An 18,416-nucleotide genomic window follows, 5' to 3' on the forward strand; every position below is an offset into this window, starting at 1 on the left:
CCGCTGCTTTTTTTATTATATATAATCCACCAAGTCACCCGACCATGGGGGGCTTTACAAAGGGCAGGGACGTAATCAGTGCGAGCGTATGACCCGCACTTACTGGGAATTTCTCGTTCGTGGGGAACAACTGGAAGCCACGGTCTCCATCACGAATGGGGTTCAACGGCTTACCCACGCCGGGTAGACACACGTTGATCCATTCAGTGTAGCGCGCATGCAGTACCGGACATACAAGTGTATCACAGACCTGTTAATGCTCAATCTCACGTGGCTGAAAGCCACTTGTCCCTCTAAGAATTTGGATGCAGACCGTTGTTGGGTCGTGTAACTATTTAGCAGGCGGGAGTCTCGTTCGTTTTTGGAAATAACCAGCCAAATCGCTCCACCAAGAACCACTAAGAACTGCCATGCACCACCACCCACAGAATCGAGAAAGAGCTATCAATCTGTCAATCCTGTCCGTGTCCAGGCCGGATGAGGTTTCCTGTGTTGAGTCAAATGAAGCGAAAGGCTCCACACCTGGTGGTGCCCTTCCGTCAATTCCTTTAAGTTTCAGCTTTGTAACCATACTCCCCCTTGAACCCAAAGACTTTGGTTACCCGCCCGGCGGGTCATGGGAATGACGCCGCCGGATCGCTTTTAATAATTAATTATTCACGCTGAACCTCTGAAAACATTTAGAATTCCCAAGCATCTATAAAACAGTTTACTTCACTTTAAATCCCCTCATTTTGGCAATCTGGATAGATGGTAAAGGGGGGATATCAGATATGAGTTGAGTTCATGTTGCTTTCAACTGGTCTGCATTTTATTCAGTTTACAGTCATCCCTCGACGATCGCGGGGATTTCGTTCCAGAACCATCCGCGAAAGTAAAAACCACATGTTTATATGGTTATTTTTATATATTTTAAGCCCTTATAAACTCCCCCACACTCTTATAAACATTTCCCACAGTTATACAGCATAAATCCTTTACATTCTCTTAGATATTAGGTAAGATTCGTTACAATTATGTATGTAAACACACTGTTTATATAATACGCACAAACATACATATCGTATATCATTGAGGAGTTTTATTCAATACGTAATACAGTTTTAAACACATTCTAATTGATTAGGTAATATAAAAATAAATGAAAAATCTACAACATGTAAATATAAATAAAACCTAAATGTTATTTTAATGATATTGAGCGTCTCCGATATCACATATGCTACAGCCATTACGATAGACAGGCCACCAGCAATAAATACGTACAATGCAAGACAAATTGTATAAAATGTGTGTACAGTTACACTAAATGTACGTACATGTACTAAGTACGTAGAAAATTAGTTATGGGTACTCACCAACAATGACACGATGACTTGTCCAATAACAATGAGATAAACGTTAGTGCACAACAAAGGAGAGCGTTACAGCTCTTCTAAAGGAGCCTCTTCAGGTGACTGTGGCGCTTGGATACGGGCACGGCTCCAGAATCAATAGCAGGAGCAGATTGTTTTGAAGACATAACGAAGGGCTTCACTACACACAAAGATAAACACAAAAGAACTCAAACATCAACTCTGTACACTGCGAAACATGTTGATGCTGAATGAGAGAGATGAGATTTCCTGGTTAACACAAAACGGAATCGAATGCTGCTCTCTGTCGCTAAGCCAATCAGCACCCAGGAACTTAACCATGTGCTCTGATTGGGTAGCTTCTCAGCCATCCACCAATAGCGTCCCTTGTATGAAATCAACTGGGCAAACCAACTGAGGAAGCATGTACCAGAAATAAAAAGACCCACTGTCCGCAGAAATCCACGAGCCAGTGAAAAATTTGTGATATATATTTAAATATTCTTACATATAAAATCCGCGATAGAGTGAAGCCGTGATATAGCGAGGGATTACTGTAGTTCAATTTATAAAACCAATAAATCTGATTAAGAAAGAGTGGTTATTATGGAAGTACTTTAGGTAGCACTTGGTGCCATACATCACTTAGGCCCTTGTTTATAAAATGAATGAATGGATATATTATAACCTTTTGAAGTCTTGCAGTATCTTGCTGCAACTTATTAAAGCCTTCAGTGCTTATAAAAGCAAAAGCATCTGAAAACAAAAACATCTAGGTATGTCTTGTGGACAAATACTGGCCACTAATCCTGGCTAAAAATCACCTTTTAACAGAAATATGTGTGTGTGTGTGTGTGTGTGTGTGAATATATGCACAAAAGACAAATTTAATTTCAGGAAATATTTATATATCTTATGAACATATTTAAATTCTGCTGCAATATGTGACACTGAAGAAGTAGAAAATTCCCAATCAAACAATTTGGAATAAAACAGTTACTGAAATTGCAAGCAATATATTTTATAATACATTACAGTACAAAGTGCTTAAATTGAGTGCTTGAGACAAAATTATTATTTATTGAATTTAAGTTTAAGTGTAACAAAAAATGATCATTTCAAACCATTAAAATACTAAGTCAAGAAAGTAATGCAAAACTTCATAACTGCCCACATACTTCCCATTCAGCATTTTGGTGTACCCAATGAACTCCATGAAGAAATTATTATGCTTAGAAATTCTTAAGTGATTAAAAATATAACTATCTTGTTGTGTATTGTGATTTACCTTTATTCCACAATTCCAATACATAAAGTTAAACCAGATCTGAACGACACTCAAAAGAATCGCATTAACATAAGATTCTGAAATATAGTGTCATGTGAATTGTTGTTCTATTATTTCAATTCCAGGATATGCGTGGATGCACCTGGGTCCCAATCCAGGTGGTTTGTCGTGTGGTGGGTGCAGCAACACACTGTAATCAGCACATGCTTCAACCTTCCCAGAGGTCTTCAGACTTTTTATAAGGCATCAGTACTTCCTAGAAAATGCCAGAGTTGAAACCCTGATGTTTATAATCTGCATAAATCAAACTGTACAAAACAAATTTGTTCAATAGAATAAACTTGTGGGTGCAGTTCTGAAATGATAAATACCTTTGCAGGGACTGTGTCAAATATCTGACTGCCTTGATAAAATTAAGTTCTGAATTAAACTGTATTTATACTGTCAATACAGACTAGTATTTTTTTCTCAAAATTTAATGGAAACTTTTTCTACAGTAGCTTGTCTAATAATAATTTGAGTTTCTAGAGGCTAGCATTATTACTCTGGTGTTGGTTCAGTTTCCAAATGGTGTACATTCTATCGTATGTCTCTCTTTTTCATACTTTTACTGTATTTGTGTGTTTTCTGTGTGAACTCTGGTTCATTTTAGTATCTAGTATTCTTAGAATAATTGGTAAAAATAAAGCTCTCCAATAGTGAATGAGTACAGGCATATGTTTTTGTATACTCTGCAATAGACTGGCATCTTGTCCACTTTTGGTTCTTGACTTAAGATTGTTTCTGGTGGGAAAGAGTTTGTATCTACAACAATCTTTTCTACAAAGAGTGTGTTCAGAAAATGAAAAAAATGTCTTTATAGTTCATACTGAGTTATGTGTATGTTATGTGGAATATTGGAAACTCATAAATGTCAATTAACTGGATGAAGAGTGTCTTGGTAAACATTGTCACTGCAAAATGCTTTGATTATAGAAATCTAAATCCAGCATGGGATACATTCTGTTTACAATCTGATTTTTTCTTACCCTTTAAACTGTTTAACTGACATTTTAGGGTAAAATGCTGCCTTAGGAAGGGTTCTGCTGAGATATATTTCTGTTGTTCACTTCTCCAAAAATATGAATAATCTACAGAATGTTTGTAAATTTACAGAGTATTAGAACTAATACTGGTCTTCTTGTCACTAGGTTATTGAAATACTGCTGTGATTTGAACAATACTGTTGACCTCATATTCTGAGCTGTTGTAACTTAACCAGCATATAAGTACAACTAAAGGTAAGCAAAGTTTTATGTAACACTTAATCTAACACTACAGTAATAATATAGTTACATTTTCAGTGAGAAACTAAAATTCAGGGCATTTATCATAACAAAATAAATGCTTGTTATGCAGAAATAGCAGAACGGGGATAAGCAAAGTGTAGATTCCTACTCCTGATGTCTATTCCACAAATACAGTATAAGAAACCAAAGGGTGGCCCATAACAATTGTTATATAGATCCAACTTATTGTATTGATTTTTTATTTTTCCTTCCACTGCTCACATTTCAGTTGTCATTAAAGTTGTGTAGTAACTTTTATTCTTTTATCTTCTTTGAGTTGACAGATATCAAGCATCAACCTTCCATGTTTCATATACTAGGCATTAATCATCAACTTTCTGGAGTATTGCAGTCATGAGAGCTTTGTAAAATTGTCACTGCATTGTCATTTGTTCAGTTAACATGAGACCTCTTTGAATGTCTGTAAGTTACTGTTGTTAAATACTTCTTGAGCCTGTGCACTGGGCATTAATTTGTCTGAAATAAACAAGCTCAGTGAGCTTCTCTCAAATAGAGTTGTTTAGCAAAAGAAGGCATTCAATACATATGCAACTTTAAAATTAAATGTAACTGGAATAAATAACAACTGAAAAAAGTACAAAAGCACCATACACATTATTTTTATAAAGAGTGTGGAATGAAGGAATCTTTATGCTTTGCCATAAATAACTATATTTAGATTTCATGCCGTTTGCCTTGCTCTCTATCTCACAATGAAAAAAAAAATTCTTAAGTAACTTGTGTTGCATAATCCACATGTCCAATATCCATTTGCATTGTCAGAAAGTGCAAAATGCATTTATTTTTTGCTAAAATATTACATACAGTATACTTAAAAAACACTTGAAAAACATAAACAGGAAAGGTATATTCCGACAAAGCAATGCATCTGAATTGAAAACAGGATTCTTGACCAATGAATGAGGGGGAGAGGTGGATCTTCAATTCAAACGTACTGTATTGCAGGAATGTGCTTTTCCTATACTTCTTCTACACTGAGTTTACCGGAAATGAGTATTAATATTTTAGCAAAAAATGCATACATGTTGCACATTTTGAGCATATGAACAATAATGGAATGTTACGTGAGAATTTTTTTCTTTTCTACATGAACTGGTCACCATTATGTTCCGTTACATCATAAACAGTTTTCTCTTGCTCTGCATGAAAACATGAATGTTAAAAATTTTTATATGCCACTACCACAAAGTATATATGGGTAACCAACATATAAAAAAGAATCATTTCTGGGTGGAGTACTTTAATCTAAGTCATCTAATGTCTTCAGTCTATTACTTCAAAACCCTAAGTGTTGGCATTGTAAAACTAGCTATTTCTGAAAAATATAACTTACTGTAAATAGGGTGGCATGGTGGCATGGCAGTGCAGTGGTACCACTCCCACCTTGAGAAGTAGGGAGACCAGGATTCATGTCCTTAGTCCTCCATGCATAGAGTTTGCATGTTCCTCCGTGTCCCCAGTTTACCTACAGTCCAAAGACATGCAGGTTAGGCAAACTCATGACAATAAACTGGTCCATGTATGTGTGTGTGTGTGTGTTCACCCTGCGGTGGCCTGGCACACATGTACTCTTTCTGTCTTGCTGGGATGGGCTTCAGCCTTCTGGAACCTTGCTCAGGATTAAGCAGGATATAATATGATATAAATTAACTATAGCAACTAATGCTCAAAAATTACACCTTAATTGCTTCTGACATCACTTATTATTTAAATCTGACCACTAGGTCCATCAGGAACCTGAGCAAGGCCCTTAATCTGCCATTGCTCCGTCCTGGGTATGACGTTAATCTGCACCCAGCCCTGCAAGCATATCCTCCAACATGCAGGGAAAGCGTGGGGGTTGGTGGCAAGATTGGCGCTCCAGCCACTGCAAAAAAACCTCACACGTTTCCAGTGTGGTGCTAAAGTGTCACCCATTGCATGGCTTCACTTGGATCTCAATCCAGGTGGTTTGGTGCCGTGTGGTGGGTGTGGCAACACACTGTAATTTGCGCATGCTCCCAATCAACTAGGCTTTTTTCCAAAATTCCCAATGGCCATATTTTATACTTGTTGCATTTATTGCATTACTTGATATTTATTGATCATATTAAACTATAAAATCTGTGAAAAACTTGGAATTTTCAGAACACACTTAATATAAAAATGTATGAAAAAGAGATTTTTATTTTACTGCAATTTTATTTTACTTATTTCAACAATAGTTACAACAAAATTAAATTAGGAATGAATTCAATAAATGATGTGTAATTCAATCGAATATTTATTTACTTGTTACATATGTTGCAATTTTCATGCATATAGTATATCGTAAAAAATGTAAATGAAAATTTTAAATATTCTAACATTAACAAAAAATCCATGCACTGGTTACCTGAGCTTGCATTATAAATACCGAATTAAGTCTTTTAGCAGCCAATGAGCCAACATCAGACCAACCCATAACAGACAACACTTTCAGATCGACGGTTTACAATATTTTTTCACCCACGTTACTTTAATCAAAGACCTAATCTGTGCATTATAATATCGTTGCATTATATTAAACTATAACCTTTCAAAGAACAATGTAATAAAAAACTAGAAAAATTAGTGATCTAAAACAGAATGTTTTAAAAATTACTTTTACCTCAATAGAATGGGTGTAATTGTTTTACAGCACAAAGGTTATCGAAGGTAGGACCAACTGAAGATAACTTTACTTGTTTTGATCTCTTTCAGCATTCAGTCTTTGACGACATAATGTTCACTGACTTCAACGCAAGAAATGCCCGTATGGCAGAAATAAATTATTGCGACGTGTAGTTAAAGGGATGAGGGCCGGTACTCCTCCATCACGGGTAGCCAGAAATCCACGGGTGGCTTTCGATTTAAAATGTAGTCAAACTCAAACTGACGACACAACAAATCAAGTAACAGACAATGTTGCTAAAATGAAATGTTTGGGAACAGGAAGGGGAACCTCATAGACCGCGCATCCAGTTTTACGTATGGCGGAAAATAACTGTATAACTGCAAAACGAGTTGTTTGAGATGCCCATGCATGAGGTCTTTGACGTGTTCATACAGCAAGTATTCATTCCTGTAAATCCACGTAGTGCTGGAAAACACTGGCATGTATTGGCACTTTTACGGAGCCCCTGAAGGGACAAAGGGTGTATGTTTTGGGGTGGTCTTAGTAAATTTACGCAACTTGAACAGCATTCCACGTTTTTATTTTCGTGTTGAACACAGCAACGCTACACCGAAGGCTTGAATTATTTTGTTCAAAGACGAAAAAATGTGCATGCCAGCATGAGGTGGATTAACTTCAAAAACTAACCTATACGGTAGAGAAGTAAAACAAATTGCCAACGAAAGGTTGCTGAAGTTCGCATCTCAGTTCGAACAGCCTTGGTATAAAACTTTAGCACGCGAGAACATTCGTACCTCAGTATATTGAAGTGTCACGTTTCTTTTTTGAAAAAAAAAAAATCCATGAATTCTGAGGATGTTCTTTGATGAAGTTAACAATACTGTATTCATTTAAAAGTGAACAGCGCTAGACGTCCTTCTGGTATGTCCTTAATGGCAAGGCCTTCTCTGTGAATGCTGCACTATACCCAAAACACGAATGACGCGACTTCGCTAATAAGAGCTACAACCTTAATGGTCATTGACTCGGCGCCATCCGTGCACATACCCAACACAGCGCGCCCTGTCATGCTCTTTCGTCTTGAAGACATTAATCAAAATTAAAAATGTCTTGTGTAGTTGCACGGGTATTATCGGGCGGGGAAAATACGAACTTCTTCTGAACTATGCCCGCCTATAAGTAATGAACCATATAAGTTTGGCCAGACTTTGAAGTAAGTAAACTTGGCATTTTTTGGCACATTCGACTTGCCGGCAAAGTATCTGCTCAGACATTCTGTCTATACGTCGAGCTTGAGTAGCATAATAAAGAATATTGTAGCATTTTTTTTAACTGAAGCGTTTTTCACAAAGCAACTGTAACAACCTTTTTTCAGCAATTTTATGTGGCATTCAAGCTATTTTGTATCTAACAAGACATGATGCTTGGGATGCTTTCTTAGAAGATCCACCGTGTAAATGTTCTTGCATTTTTTTGTTTTTTTCTCTCATTTTTTTACAATGTGCAGTGAGGAAAAAAAAACCTAATAGGCTTGTCTTGTCGATTTCTATGTTTAGTTTCCAAATACTTGAGACATATTGAAGCTCACCATACAATAGGCACTGAGTAATCGGACTTTTTAAGAATCCATGCAATTTTATCCCAGGGCGACATAACTGCTGTGATACTTACATTTTGTACATTTCGTAGATGTATTTTTTTAGCCGTCACGATTTTTCTGATTGTTTACTTCCACATCGCTCCAATTCTGTCTGCTCCGTCATTCTGACACGCGTCGCTCTGTCCATGACCAGGTGCTGAAGGTAGTTGCTGAGAGTGTCTCCTTAGCCATAATAAACACCAGGCCCCACTGCCCCCCTGGGAACAGTTAATATTAACATTCATCAAGGCAGGTGAGCAGCGCAAACAACAACCAATTCACTTCTGGACAGCAAGGGAACCAGACATTTAAAATAATGTTAATCAAACTAAATTGTTATGAACTCTTTAAAAAAACTAGGTACATATAAGATATCTATAAATATAACAGAAATGTATGTTGTATGGAAGGAGCACATTATTTATTTACTATTTTTCTCATATAACAAAAAAAATGAAATGGCACATTAGTTATGTATTCCATAAAATTCTATTAAAGGGTAAGCTAAGAACTGCAATAAATGTCTTTTAACTACTTATTATATAGAAACCAATCCAAGTAATGAGTGCAATGTTTCAGTCAATCCAGAATGTGCATCCTTTTGGAATAGGCGGTGTATGGTATAAGTAGTTACCTCTTAACTGCTATCCTATCTATGGCTGGATCTTTCCTGGTACCTGAAGCTGCCAGTACAGATTCTAGGGTGCAAAATCACCTAGAACCGGCACTGCCTCTGTATAAGTGGGTTCTGAAATTGTGTGAGTGGAAAGATTGGTAGTTATGTTATAGTTATGTAATAAAATAAGTTAAACATTTCAAAAATGATACATCCTATGGGATGCACTGGAACCCAACTTTAGTGATGTTTCCCAGGTTCATTGAATGTTTCTAGTATCACAAAATCATACACCCTCACCCAGCTAGGGTTGATTAAGCCCTAACTTAAGTCCCAGCAGCATTAACCCACAAATTACCCCTCCTAATCCTAAACAACCTGGAGGCTCTTTCTGCTGCCTCCGTTGCTGTCCTGATGACAGACCTCCTTAATGGCCCACTCATACCTAACAGGGTGTAAATTCTGCACAGGGAATGGCCAGCAAAGCCTCTGCAGCCTGCTTCCAGTGAATGGCAGTGTGCTCATCAACCCTGTTTCTGGAAATCTCTGGCAAGCTTCCTCTCAAATTTCTCCTGTATGTGTTCTTCCTAGAGCACTGTCAGTTCTATTAGGGTTAGCTGTTTTGAGGCCTCTGATAAAATGACGATGTCTGTTCACAATGATGTTACTGCAATATGTGACGGAAATATTAGTTGCTTGCCTAGACCTATTATTAGCTGCCAATCCCGTGCAGTGTAGCGTAGAACCCCCAAAGCTCTTGGTTGTTGTTTGGGCTACTCTCCTGACTTGATGAATGTTAACTGCTTCCAGGGTGGCAGTGGGGCCTGCTGTTTATTATGACTAAGGAGACACTCTCGGCAACTGCCTTTAGCACCTGGTCATGACGCCAGTACTAGCAACCATTCCCTAGGACCTTCAGGCAGCTGCTCAGTATATGTTCTAGTATCCCTAACCCAGTGCAGAGAGAGCAGGAATGTGTGTCAGACTTTCCGCAGAAATGACAGTTTGCTTGGCTAAGTAAGGCGTCATATACAGTTTAGATCAGGAATTTTATGCACTGGGGCTCTGCTCGCCAGATGTCAGTCCAAGTGAGCCTTCGTTCAATCACACTCTCCCATCTCATCCATGCTCCTTGCCGCCTCTTACTTGCCATCCTGCCTGTTTTTACTCCACCCATTGATGCTTTCACTTCTCCCTTGACCAGCAGATACTTTTCTTTACCCTGGGCCTTGGTATACTTAGGCATCTGAAAGCTGCCCAAGCCTGACCTACCCATAGCCCCTGCCCCCACCATTGCCTTGTGCCACAGCCTCACTTCTGCTGTCTCTAACTCCCTAGCAACATTTGAGTCTTTGGGGTCTTTAGAGTCTCATTATTGCAATACCTCTCTAATGCCGGAGACTTTAAACTCTTCCATAATGCTGTTAAATGGAAGGTGCAGCAGGGTATTTCTGTATAGAGGTGCACTGCTCAGACTACGTGGTAAACCAAGCCGCTTACGAAGGTATCCACTGATTCTTCTCTCCATTGTCTCCACTAATGTAATAGGCACATCATAAACCAGTAATGGCCAAAGGATCCGAGGCAGAATACCGTGTTGGTAAATCCAGCACTGGAATCTCCCAGGCAGTCCTGACTTGTCCATTCCACTGAGCCAGGCCTCCAACTCCTTGAATGAATTCTGGATGACTGCCTCATCTCTGAAGCTATGTTCAAAAAGTTTTCCCAAACTTTTGACTGGCTTCCCCTTAATGGATGGAATGGTGGTGCCATCCAGGGAAAAGTGAACTTGTCAGAAACCCTGCCTTAACTCATAACAAGTGACCTAGACTTGGCAGGCTTAAAGCTCATCCTTTCCCATTTGATGAGCCTCTCCAGCCCTTGTAGTATCCATCAGCTTCCAGGTTCAAAAGATGTAGTGACATTGAGGTCGTCCATGTAGGCACGAATGGGGTAGTGTCACATGTCAGACTTGGTTAATGGGCCTCTGCACTTTGCTTCTTTAGCTTTTATTACCATGTTCATGGTCAGGGCAAAAAGAATGACTGAGATTGTACAGTCAGTGACAATACCCTCTTCTAATCTATACCAACTTCATGTTACTGTCCCAGAAGTGACTGTCATCCTAAATATACTGCTCAAAAAAAGTAAAGGAACACTTTTTAATCAGCATATACCATCAAGTCAATGAAACTTCTGGGATATTGATCTGGTCAGTTAAGTAGCAGAGGGGGTTGTTAATCAGTTCAGCTTCTTTGGTGTTAATGAAATTTACAACAGGGGCACTAGAGGGACAACCCCCAAAACAGGAATGATTTAACAGGTGGAGGCCACTGACATTTTTCCCTCCTCATCTTTTCTCACTGTTTTATCACCAGTTTTGCATTTGGCTACGGCCAGTGTCACAACTGGTAGCATAAGTTGATACCTGGACCCTAAAAAGGTTACACAGGTAGTCCAACTTCTCCAGGATGGCACATCAATATGTGCCATTGTCAGGAGGTTCGCTTTTTCTCCCAGCACAGTCTCAAGGGCATGGCGAAGATTCTAGGTGTCAGACAGTTACTCTAGGAGAGCTGGACAGAGCCATAGAAGGTCCATAACCTATCAGCAGGAACAGTATCTGCTCCTTTGGGCAAGGGTGAACAGGATGAGCACTGCCAGAGCCCTACAAAATGACCACCAGCAGGCCACTGGTGTGAATGTCTCTGACCGAACGATCAGAAACAGACTTCATGAAGGTGGCCTGAGGACCCAATGTTCTCTAGTTGCCCCGTGCTCACTGCGAGGCACTGTGGACCTCAATTGGCATTTGCCATAGAATGCCAGATTTGGCAGGTCCACCACTGGCGCCCTGTGCTTTTCACAGATGAGAGCAGGTTCACCCTGAGCACATGTGACAGATGTGAAAGGGTCTGGAGAAACCGTGGAGAACATTATGCCGCCTGTGACATCATTCAGCATGACCGGTTTGGTGGTGGGTCAGTGATGGTCTGGGGAGGCATATCCATGGAGGAATGCACTGACCTCTACAGGCTAGGCAATGGCACCTTGACATCCATTGGGTATTGGGATGAAATCCTTGGACCCATTGTCAGACCCTATGCTGGTGAAGTTGGCCCTGGGTTCCTCTTGGTGCACAACAATACCCGGCCTCATGTGACAAGAGTAGGCAGGCAGTTCCTGGAGGATGAAGGAATTGATACCATTGACTAGCCCCCACACTCACCTGACCGAAATCCAATAGAACACTTCTGAGACATTATGTTTCTGTCCTTCCAACTCCACCAGGTTGAACCTCAAACTATACAGGAGCTCAGTGGTGCCCTGGTCCAGATCTGGGAGGAGATCCCCCAGGACACCATCCGTCGTCTAATTAGGAGCATGCCCCGATGTTGTCAGGCATGTATACAAGCATGTGGGGGCCATACAAACTACTGAGTACGATTTTGAGTTGCTGTGATGAAATTTCAGTAAAATGGAATAGCCTGCCGCATCATTTTTTCACTTTGATTTTCAGGGTGTCTTTGAATTCAGCCCTCTGTAGGTTGATAATTTACATTTCCACTAAACAATGTAGCATCCTTTCCCAGTCCATTACAATTAACATTACCCAGTCCATATCAGTATAGATATCCAGCATGATTTAACTCAACATTGCAATAGTAAGTTACTTTCTATAATACAGCTCATCATAGCCTGCAATGTGTTTTTTGTATACACAATATATAAATACAAAAAATTTAAATGTAAAATTAATAATCCCCTTAACTGCAATCTTTAGAATTTACTGTACAGAGTGTTTTTGGCTATTCTGTCAGTAACCAATTTCCTCGAGGGTTTTCAGTATTACCATTAATTCAATCAGCAATATTTACTGGCTTAGCTAAGCTTAGTATTTTCCAGAAGTTTCAAGCTAGACCTGATCCGTAATTGTCATTAAAAGCTTTCTTTCATAGTTGTGAATGGTATACAGTATATCACTTAATACTGAGTTATTGTCTTGGCCTATTTGAAAATGGTAAGTGAAGCTGTATCTATGCAATTCCTTCAGGAAAGGAATGCGTAGGAAGGGGTCAATTTGATACAGATATGAAGATGTGTTAATTGTTTACTCTTCATGGGATGTAACATCCATCCATCCATCCATTATCCAACCCGCTATATCTTAACTACAGGGTTACAATAAAAAACTGTGAATACTCCCTATGCATATCATTAAAAAATAACAAATTATAGCTACTGTATGTTTCATTCATCCTGGAAACTACCAGTTGTGTTCTTCAAATATGTTCTTTTTATACAAAATATTACCGTATGTTGTTATATTTAGTATTTTAAATATTAACATCCAGTCAAATCACAGATAATTGTCAGATTTATCACTTATTTGCTACTTTTAAGTGTTTGTTATTACTTGTGTGAATCTGAACAGTACCATGTATGAAGCTGCATTTTACCAGCATTTTTGAATTAAATTATTATAATCTGGCCAAAAACTGCATTATGCCAGATTTGTATCAATGCCAGCAACTGTAGGACTAAAAGCTTTTTGTCTCTAGGCCACCTTATCTTGTGAAGTAACGACAAGAGTCATGTGGAAATGTGTTTAAAAACAAAACAAATACATATCAATGAAAATATGTGATGGAAATACTGTGGTCAAATAAACTTCCAAGTACAAAAGCAGAATCAGTATTTGAAAAAGTTTTCTTTTATTTAATTTTTAAATGTACATTTGGCTTATACTTAGTAACAGTTCAGTGCATTAACACTGTCATTGCCAGAGCAAATTCCGATACTAGCCTGTCATAACATTCAGTATCTTAATATGTCTATAGGCAGCATCAGAAGAGGGTATGGTCAATGAAAGCTTGCAAATTATCCATTTAAACCTTTAGGGCTGACTTGGCTCATGCAAGTTAGGCAGTAGATAGCTAATTGGTTTTGTTATGTAGCTCTTCAATCATCAATTTAACTGAATTACAAAGTAAATGAAAATCAAATTTAGTCATTCTAAACAATTTCTTTAAAGAAGCAAATAAATAATCAGATACAGGGGACAAGTTGTGTCTTAAGGTAATTTTGGAATATTGTTACAATTGAGTAGAATGAAGGATCTAAAGTCATTCATTTTTCCACTCCAGAGGAGGGCTTCCAGTCATGAATCTGTGATCTTAAGTCATGAAGGGTTGTGTTGTCTAAAGCAAGCATAAAACAATGATGCAAATTTAGTGTCAAAAAGGGACTACAGCTATGGTGCAAGTCTGTTATTAGTTACATTGATGTCATGTACTAAGAAGAGTAATAGTAATTTGTTGATCTACAAGAATGTTCTGTTTAGCTCATTTTAATGTTCCACTTGAGTGATGGTAAGAACAGGTTTACAGGGACAATACGCTGTGACATGTTTTATGTGAGCCATTTAAAATAATTTCATGTTTGTTTTTTTAATTGGCATTTGATACTGAGAAGAGATTCAGTGATATGTTTATCTTCAGTAGTCATAATGAAATATTTTCATATTCAACCAGCAAATTGTCTTTATTATGTATGAGGTAAGGTGACTGCAACTATTAGGAATTAGCCTTTGGAAAATACTTTTTTTCAAAGTTACATATTTCCCACATGAAAGTTGGAGATAAGTCAGTACATGTGAAGCTTTTATATTAAGGAAAATGTAGCAGTACAGACATAGGAGATACATATGAAGGTAGTTTTAAGAGAGCCTAAAAAACATTAGAAATAAGACTACACAGGGAAGTGAATGAACCCTTTTTATTTATTCATTTTTTAACTGGAATTGTTAATTATTTTGTGCAATAACAAGTTACGTTATTTCAGTTAACATTGGGTCTGCTTATTCCTTGTACTCATTCATGCTAGGATTAACTCTGGCTTTACATAAACCTTTTTAGGAAGTGGCAGATACGTAAAATAAATGCAATGAATTATTTTACTGTATTTTACTAAGTATAAAGCATTTTATGCATGTTGCATTCTCACAGGAGTAACAGAGTAAGATATATTAGGCAAAATTAGAGACAAAATAATTTAAAAATGGTTAATATTTTATGTTCTACGATGGTTCAAAATACTCAACAGAAAGATTTCCTAAAATATGAAGTTTTTTCAATAAATTAGGTGCCAAGCCCACATTTTCCTCATTATTGCTTAGAAAGGTCTATCAAAAAATAGTTTATTTTCAAAGCACTCCCTTGTCACACAGAACCACCCTCTGTTTTTTACAGCTACCACGAACATTTCATCTTCACCCTGCAAAATACCATCTGCCACAGTAAGCATAAAATGGCCACCTTTTCCTTCCTTCTTTTTCACTGCATCCATTTTGTGAGCTAGAGACCTCGTATAATCAAGTAAATGTCCTTAAAAATGTCTGCTGGGTGGCAATAAGCAAACGTCCTTAAAGATGATAAAATTGTAATAAAACATTGCCCTTTTATTATTTAAAGTCATAATCGTTGCTCACTAGCAGCATACAAATAAATTGCCTTGCAGTTATCTGGAGCATTCCCAGATCCTGAGATCTCAAAAAGCTGACCTTGGGTCGATGCCATAAACTGTTCTTTTCCATTGGCGTGAATGCGCTGGCAGGCCACAGCTGCACACAGACCCCTAACAACCAGTCCAGAAACAGAACCTGCTTACAGTGCAGAAGGAGGCAAAAACTGCCTCGGCCTCCATCAGCAGGCCTGATTCAAAGACCAGCAATTCTGGATTTGAGCCCGTGCAATGCATTTGATTATGAAGCAACGCACTGTGAGAGCTGAATTCAGACTTTATGATAAACAAACCGTTCCATCTTGCCAGCTAATCACGCAGAGAAACATTCTCATTTATGATACATCGAATTAACCTTAAAAAATTTTATCAGTGTTTATTTTTGCTTTCTTTCAAAATTTCTTACAGCAATTAATGAATCATGATGTAAGGTATAATCTATTATTATATTTAAATAGAGTACCTAAAAAAACACCAAAGGGAAAGCAGTTAATGATAATAAATATATACATATAAAGATTAATATGAATTCCCATGAATCCTTGAACATTTTAATTAATTTTTTTCAGGTTTTGGCATTAATAAAAATTTTAGCCACACTGAAATAATTACATTATAGAACAGTACTGGATGACTGAAAATATTTAGGCAATGTTTTAAAAATATTCCCATTTTTTCAGTTGTCTTACAGTATACCCACATTAAAATTATTTTTGTATTGTCATTAACAGGAAACATATTCTCCTTTTTTGGGGTAAGGTTTCAGATATTTTGCCTTTGTAAAGTAAACAATCAGATTAAAGAATAATTACTAGTGCAGGAACATTAGTTTTGTAAAAAAAAAACAAGTAGCATTAGAATAACCAAGTTTTCAGAGATATATTATTGTATTTTTAAGACAATATGAAAAGCTTTCTTATTTTATTTTTAACTGCAAAATTGACAGTTTACCTCATTTATCATACACAAAATATGCAATATAGATTTTTGTATAAGACTATTTGTATTTGAATGCTGATTTGGTAAAGAAAAACTGTGCACTGCTTCAGGTCACATATATGCATATGCAAAATAAATTAAAATGAATGTGCATAATACAGCAAAATAATTTATGACAAATTCAAGCTGAAATAATTAATTAATTTTTGTCTACAAATTAATTTTATATTAAAGAAATGTTTTACTTACCAGACACAAAATGTACTGTATATCTTCGCCAGTCACTTAAAACAGCATGGTTGTATCTTAGTAATTTATTTTATGAATCTTATACTAAATTATTTTGTTAGTAAATTTGATCTCATAACATTTAAATCTATAATATTTTATACATTTTCTAACTAGTTATCAAATACCAAATAATTAATGGCAATGATATATCTTCCTCTGCTCTTACAGAAGTAAATATTTCAACATCACAATCATCCATTTGCAACAGCGCTGAAATACTGATTAACCATTATTAGCAGCCAAGCAGATTCTTGTGGGTCTGTGAAATCCATCAGGAAAAGAATCATAAACAAGTTTCATATTATCACAGTACATGTAAAAATGGAATCTGCTGTTGGGGTCTTGGCTACAACAACATTCTAATGAAAGATCTTTGATATATAAACAATATTCCAGGTCACCATGATTACTGAACATGATATATAAGGTTCACGAAAGATGGCTGGATGGATATTGTGTCTATTAGTGAACTATATCTTGAGAATGGATGTCATGATGTGCAGTATTTAGAGCTCCTCTCTCATGGATCTCATGTCAGGTTTAAATCCTACACTTGGTGGTGTTGAGTTTGCACATGGGTTTGTCTGAGAACTTTGGTTTTCTTCCCACACCGAAAATGCACGTGGTTTAGGTTAATTGCTATTTCTAAACTGGCTTAGTGTGAGTCTGGGTGTTGTATGTGAGTGGATTCTGTGTCTTGCACCCACTGCTCCTAGGATAGGTTCCCATCCACAAAAAAATCTTCATTCTGTTAAGAAGGCCTGAAAATGATATGCTTTGTTGTTTAGAAAGATGAGCACATACAAATCATTCTAAACCAATGGTATATAGGAATATAAGGATTCTTGACAGTTTAGTAGTGGAAAGATAACCTTCACAAAATTGATAAGAAGTGAAATAGCTGTGTTAAAAACTGGACTCAATTAGCAAAAGTGATTTCCGTGTTGACCAGTTGTGTTTATATCTGTTTCAATTAAAGCAATATACTATAACATTTCAAAGCAGCACAACAATTCAGTTAATGAGAGTGGTTTGTAGAGAGGCCATTTAAGATTTAAAATACTTTTGCACATTTCATAATTAAAGCCCAAAATATCGAACCAATTGTAAAAAACTGTAAGATTCCACAAATTTTAGTTCATACAGTACATGTTCAATTATAAAGGAAATTTAGAAACATGGATATATTTATTATATTTGATAGTTTATTTTAAGAGATGATGCTTTCAGTAATTGTTCTAGCGTTAGCTATGCTACATGTAAATGTGTTTGAACCTCATTTTGTTTAGCCTTTACTTCACTATAGTCAAACATTTGCAAAATGACAGTAATGTAATATTTTATTAAGACTGAGGAGTGAAGCCTGGAGCAGTTGGAAAGACAAAAGAACAAAGTTGACAACAATAAACGCAGAAACCATGAATCATTTCCAGAAGATTAGTAGCACCCTGGGAGAAATAGCTGTAACTCAGGGAAATCTGCACATCTGCAATGAACGAATTAAAGAATAGCAACAACAGGAGATGCAGAGAATGTAAAAATCCTGAAAGTGTGGGATTAAGAGACAGATGCCTTTCTTCTTTTAAAATTTATTTGTTGTGTTCTATTCAAATATGTTTCTGCAGACTTTATCAATCTATTTTAAGAATGCTCTTCTTTTTCAGATCTGTATTTAGTAAAGAGTTAAAAGGAGTGATATACAGTGCTTTTTTTGTGAAATAGTTTAACAATTGATATACTTTCCATAATCATTACAATAAAATAGGAAATAAGAACTTTTTT

At 37.0% G+C, this 18,416-nt stretch overlaps 1 long non-coding RNA gene across 8 annotated transcripts in view; it reads left to right on the plus strand.

Annotated features, from left to right (window-relative positions):
* The window catches only part of LOC120539387, a 201,537-nt gene that overhangs the window by 36,432 nt on the left and 146,689 nt on the right, over nt 1–18,416 (plus strand). For all 8 annotated transcript variants that reach the window (XR_005635600.1, XR_005635603.1, XR_005635599.1 and 5 more), the window contains exon 3: nt 3,834–3,923. This is a non-coding gene — a long non-coding RNA (uncharacterized LOC120539387). The remainder of the gene's footprint in view (nt 1–3,833; nt 3,924–18,416) is intronic.

Source organism: Polypterus senegalus, chromosome 11 (genome assembly GCF_016835505.1).
Source record: "Polypterus senegalus isolate Bchr_013 chromosome 11, ASM1683550v1, whole genome shotgun sequence".
NCBI classification, from domain to species: domain Eukaryota; kingdom Metazoa; phylum Chordata; class Cladistia; order Polypteriformes; family Polypteridae; genus Polypterus; species Polypterus senegalus.